The following is a 6,000-nucleotide window of genomic DNA, read 5'->3' as shown; positions in this document are numbered from 1 at the left end:
CCATTGCAAAGGCAAGAACTACATGCCACATGCCATGCAGCGGGTTAAGAAAAACAAAAAGATAAACTTTCGAGAGCAAACCTAACATCACAACACATGACTTTTAATATGAACCTGCCCTGTGAATATATACTTTCTGATTCTAAATCCTGTGTTTTCTTGAACAAGTGTACCATTGAAGTAATCTCAAGAATTGGATTGGGGCTGAATGTTTCCTTGTGACTCCTCCTCACATTTTAAATAATAGATTTCATCCTATTCATCAAAGTTTGTATTTTATTTTTCCTGCTTCTGCTTTACCTCATGTACACAAACTCTTTTACCTCTGCATAAACACTTGTGTCAACCTTTATCAGTTAATATTTATGTTATTCTTCCCTACAGCTTTTAAGTTAAGAACAAATATTTGGGAGTTTTCCATTGAAATTAACTATTAAAATTAAACATTAAACATAAAGTAATTAAATATTTTAAATTATATATTTAAAAGCACTTTATAGTATTAGTGCCACTCAAAAATACTCAGTTAATTAAAGTATGTGGCTTGAAGGTTCTAATTTGATTTCTCTTTATTTTTATTTCCAATATATAGAATTCAACCTGCAATCTGCCTTCTCTGATGTCTGATATGAGTACTTCTTGTTTTGTCTGCCTTTATTCTTTCTAATAATTCTATGCAAATATTTTCTCCTGATACTGACAATTCTGCTAGGTAACCTTGACTTTGGATTTCACAGAAGCTTCTTGGTATGTGCTTTCCTCTCCTTCTATCACTGTATCTAATGCAAATGCCTCTTTCTCTTACTGCAGTGATCCATGTCCATGTATTGAAAATGGAGCTTGACTTACATTATTAATTTAAATAGAGCACAAATTTTTATTAGCAGCAAATTATGTGCCCTCAGACTGGATTAAATTTCCTGTGGATAGATATGCATATGTGTGTATATATATATATATATATGTATATATACACACACACACATGCAAATGTAAAAATTTATATATATATATTTAAAACAAAACCAAAAACAAAACCAAAACAAAGTAATAAATAACTTGAATAAAATCTATGCTCCACTTTGTGCTATATTATGGGCTAATAATTGAAACTTTCATTTCAAATACAGGTTTGACTTCTAATTTGTTTAACAGTGGGATTAACCAGGAAAGATTTCTGATATTCCTTTTTTATTTTTTCATACTTTTTTTGCTCTCAAATATTGTTCTATGTGTCAGTGTGAGCATTGTTTATTTTTGTTGTCATATACTAATTACTATTTTTTTATAAATAGCATTAATCATGCCTCTTAAGTACTAATTATCTATTTGATAAATCACTGGATCCACAATATATAAAGAAGTATAATAACTTGAAAAAAATGTTATATTTTCTTCAGAAAAATTCTTCACATTTTCACCACAGGTCTTAAGAAAGCTGAATATCATATAGAATTTAAATATCCAAAAGTAATAATTACGAGGAAGTGTTTAGTCCAAAAAGCACAATATAATGCTAAATATTTGAGAAATACATTTGATTGAAATATAAGTTGTCCTATATAATTGCTTAATTCAATCATCCTAAAAAAATCATCCTAAAAAATAATCTTGGCTACTTTTTCAGATATACCCAAGAAGATCTAATAGATTTAGAAAAGTTTTTGAGATTAGCTCATAAAATATTACAATCCGGGAGGCTGATACTCTGTAGGACAAACCTAACCTAGCGTTCACTATTTAACATCATTTTGAAGATTCAGTTTTATTACCATATTTTGCCTTTCAATATTTACTCCATTATTGTAACATAAATATTAATGTACTCATTCTACAGGTGGGTAGATTATAACAAATCATTTTACACTGTTACTGAAATGTGTAGAATGCTGATATCCAATTCCAGTTATCTGCTCACTGACACACTATCTCACATGTTTGTATGTGAGAAGGAAATTAGTTCTGTCCAATCATTTGTTGTTTTAATGTGATTTAATGTGAAAATAGCTAATAGAATGCAGTGGTAACACATATGCACTATTGTTACTATGTATAAAATAGACAACTGATGGGAACATACTGTATAGCACAGGGAGCTCTACCTAATGCACTGTAGTGTCCTCAATGGAGGGGACATATGTATTTGCATGGCTGATTCATTTTGCTGTGCAGTAGAAGCTAACACAACATTGTAAAGCAACTATATCCCAATGAAAATTAATTAAAAACAGAATGCTGTGGTCAATTAACCAGTGCACCTAATAGATTTAGAAATGGCATGAATTCAGCCAGTGAGTGAATGAAATCACATATATTTCCACTTGATTTTTCAGTGAGTGGTATGAATGCTTGACCCACTGTCTTGTCACCACCTCCTGATCTGCAACTGGGAAATTATACATTGACAAAAAATAAATGTGAGGACACAGGTCACGTTCCCTTGAGTCACAATATTCAGTCACAGGATTATTTATTCTTTTGGTAGGAAATAAATTGTAAGTTTTTGAATATTTTCAAGTTTGTTCCATGAGGTGTCAAGATGTAGGACATCACAGAAGTTACAACATTCCTTCTGAAGGGCCTCACAGACAACCTTGAACTGCAGAGCATCTTGTTATTCCTATTTCTAGTAATGTACCTCCTCACGGTGATGGGAAATTCAGGACTGGTTGTATTGGTCATCGGGGATTCCCGGCTCCACAACCCCATGTACTATTTTCTGCGTGTGCTTTCATCTGTGGATGCTTGCTATTCCTCGGTAATTACACCCAAAATGTTAGTAGATTTTATGTCAAAGAATAAAGTCATTTCATTCCTTTTGTGCAACCCAGATGTTTCTTGCTGTTACTTTGGGACCACAAAATACTTTCTCTTGGCTGCGAAGGCATATGATCGCTACGTAGCCATCTACAACCCTCTCCTGTATTCAGTTAGCATGGCACCCAGAGTCTGTGTGTCCCTCATCACTGCTTGTTATGTTGGTGGCATCTTGCATGCTTCTGTACACACAGTGGCCACATTTAGTCTATCCTTCTGTGCATCCAATGAGATTAGATGTCCTCTGTGGCATCCCTCCTCTCCTCGCTATTTCTTGCTCTAACACACATACAGCTTCTACTCTTCTACTTTGTGAGCTCTGTTGAGATAGTCACAATCCTGATTGTCCTGATCTCCTATGGCTTCATTCTGTTGGCCATTCTGAGGATGCATTCTGCAGAAGGGAGAAGGAAAGTCTTTTCTACATATGGCTCTCACCTAACTGGAATGTCTATTTCTCATGGTACAGTTCTCTTCATGTATGTGAGACCAAATCCCAGCTTTGCCTTGGATCATGACATGATCATGTCGATATTTTACACCATTGTGATTCCCATGCTGAATCCCATCATCTACAGTTTAAGGAACAAAGATGTCAAAGAGGCAGTGAAGAAAGTGTTTAGGAAAAGCTGGTTTATCAATAAAGCACATTTTCACAGTAAAAATTAAATTTAAAAATTGAGAGTGGGATGAATTGGGAGATTGGGATTGCCATATATACATCACTAATAAGAAAAAAATCTAATTGTACACTTTAAATATACGCAGTTTACTGTATGTCAGTTGTATCTCAATAAAAGTTCTTAAAAAAATTGAGAGTGAATTTCTGTACAGCAGTATCAAGAAGATATGATGTTTCATTTTAGTTTATTAAAATAGTTCTGTTTTTCCTGGATATTTTAACATAAAGATCATTGTTAAACTTCTACCTATGTTATTTTTATATGCAGGAAAATACGTATCATCCATTTGCTTCTTATTTTTTAAGAACTTTTATTGAGATACAGGTAACAGACAATAAACTGCATATTTTCCTTTTTATGGTCTGATCAAATACAATCTTTTTTTTATTTTTAACTGCTTTATTAAGGAATAATTTGCATAAAGTAAAATTCAACATTTAATTGTATAGGTTGATGAATTTTAATAAATGGTTATATTTGTGTAACAACCACCACAATAGTGATGTAGATTGTTTCCAGCACCCAGAATTTCTCTGCTGCCCCTTTGCAGTCTATTCGCTCCTCTAAGTTGTTGAGTGCATTGGCCTAAGTTGTTTTGTTTTATTTTATTTTATTTTATTTTATTTTATTTTATTTTATTTTATTTTATTTTATTTTATTTATTTTTAAGCTCTTTATTGGAATATAATTGCTTTACACTCTGGTACCAGTATTTGAGGTACACCAAAGTGGATCAGCTGTATTTATACCTATATCTCCATATCCCCTCCCTCCTGTGACTCCCTCCCACCCTCCCTGTCCTGGGCCTCTAAGGCATCACCCATCATAGAGTTGATCTCCCTTTGTTATACAGCAACTTCCCACTAGCTATCTATTTTACAGTTGATAGTGAATATATGTTTATGCTACTCTCTCATTTCATCCCAGCTTCCCCTTCACCCCACCCCCCAACACTGTGTCCTCCAGTCCATTCTCTGCATCTGCATCTTTATTCTTAACCTGTCACTGGGTACATCAGTACCATTTTTTTAGATTCCATATATATGAGTTAGCATACGGTATTTGTTTTACCCTTTGTGACTTATTTCACTCTGTGTGAAAGTCTCTAGGTCTATCCACCTCATTACATATAGCTCCATTTCATTCATTTTTATGGCTGAGTAGTATTCCACTGTATATATGTTCTACATCTTCTTTATCCATTCATCTGTTGATTGGCATTTAGGTTTCTTCCATGTCCTGGCTATTGTAGATAGTGCTGCAATGAACATTATGGTACATGTTTCTTTTTGGATTATGGTTTTCTAGACTGCATATATTTAAAGTGTACAATTTGGTATTTTTTTCTTATTAGTAATGTATATATGGCAATCCCAATCTCCCAATTAATTCCCCTCATTTCCTTCTTTATAAAGATAAAAGTTATGGCCACTATGGGAAACAATTTTTTATGTGTCAAATAAGTTTTTAGAGTCAGCAAAATCAGGAAATGCAGTATAGCTAAACGAATTAACATGGACAAGTCCAAAATCATACATTTGATTGAAAAAAAAGAATTTTGCAGAATAAGACATTCAGTAGATCACATACATTAACTCAAATATCTGCAAAATTGTATTTTTTCTATTGAGCACATAAATATACAGTTAACCAATTACAACTTATTTATGAATGAAAAATTGTATATAGGGTTTACTTCCCAAATATGGATTTGGGCCAATATTAATAGGAAGAAGAATGGGTGTGCAAAGAGGTTTAATTTAATAGGAAAGGAATTTGTATGCTAAAAATAAGTCAAAGACTGACTAATGTGAATATGGAAAGTCAATCTGATTCCTATGTTATATTCATTATGAAAAACAAGTATTTCTTTTAGGAAAATACATAGTTAAATTGTTAATATTTTTCAGAACATGTAAAGTTAGTAGAATCCTCTTAGTTAATTAATTTTTTAAGTTGGATAATTTGCAAATACCAAATAATACGACATCACCAAATTTGGAATTTCTATAAAATGAGATAACACAAACAAATTTTAAAGAAAACTATTTTATTGCATGTAGTAGACAAAATTTATCGAGAATACATGCAGGTTACATGGGAAAATATAAAATCAAGAACTCCACTAAAAAACACACATAAATAATGGTTGAACATGCAAAATTATATCCAAATTTGTTTTTTAAATAATTTATTGAAGTTTAATTTCTATACTGTAATATTAACCATTTTAAAGGCTGTAACTCAGTAGTAATTATTAGGTTCACAATGTAGTGCAACCACAGTTCTATCTGGTTTGATTTCAATAATTCCCAAGTATTCATGAAATAATTTCTCAATGTTCCTCCCTCCCCTCCAGCCCCTGGATACCAACAATCTGCATTCATGAATTTATCTATTGTGGATGTTTCATATAAAGAAAGTAATAAGAAATGTCATCTATTGTGCCTGGGTTCTTTCATTTAGCATGTTTTCAAGATTCATAACTTTCTATCATGTG

The 6,000-nt window shown here is 32.4% G+C and overlaps 1 pseudogene; it reads left to right on the top strand.

The window, feature by feature from the left end:
• Positions 1 to 2,539: 2,539 nt before the first annotated feature.
• On the top strand, positions 2,540 to 3,486 carry LOC130848510 (olfactory receptor 5T2-like; annotated as a pseudogene).
• The last annotated feature ends 2,514 nt before the right edge of the window (positions 3,487 to 6,000 follow it).

This window comes from Hippopotamus amphibius, chromosome 3 (genome assembly GCF_030028045.1).
Source record: "Hippopotamus amphibius kiboko isolate mHipAmp2 chromosome 3, mHipAmp2.hap2, whole genome shotgun sequence".
Lineage (NCBI taxonomy): Eukaryota > Metazoa > Chordata > Mammalia > Artiodactyla > Hippopotamidae > Hippopotamus > Hippopotamus amphibius.
The sequence above is the reverse complement of the archived record's forward strand: the minus strand, read 5'-3'. Positions and strand labels throughout refer to the sequence as shown.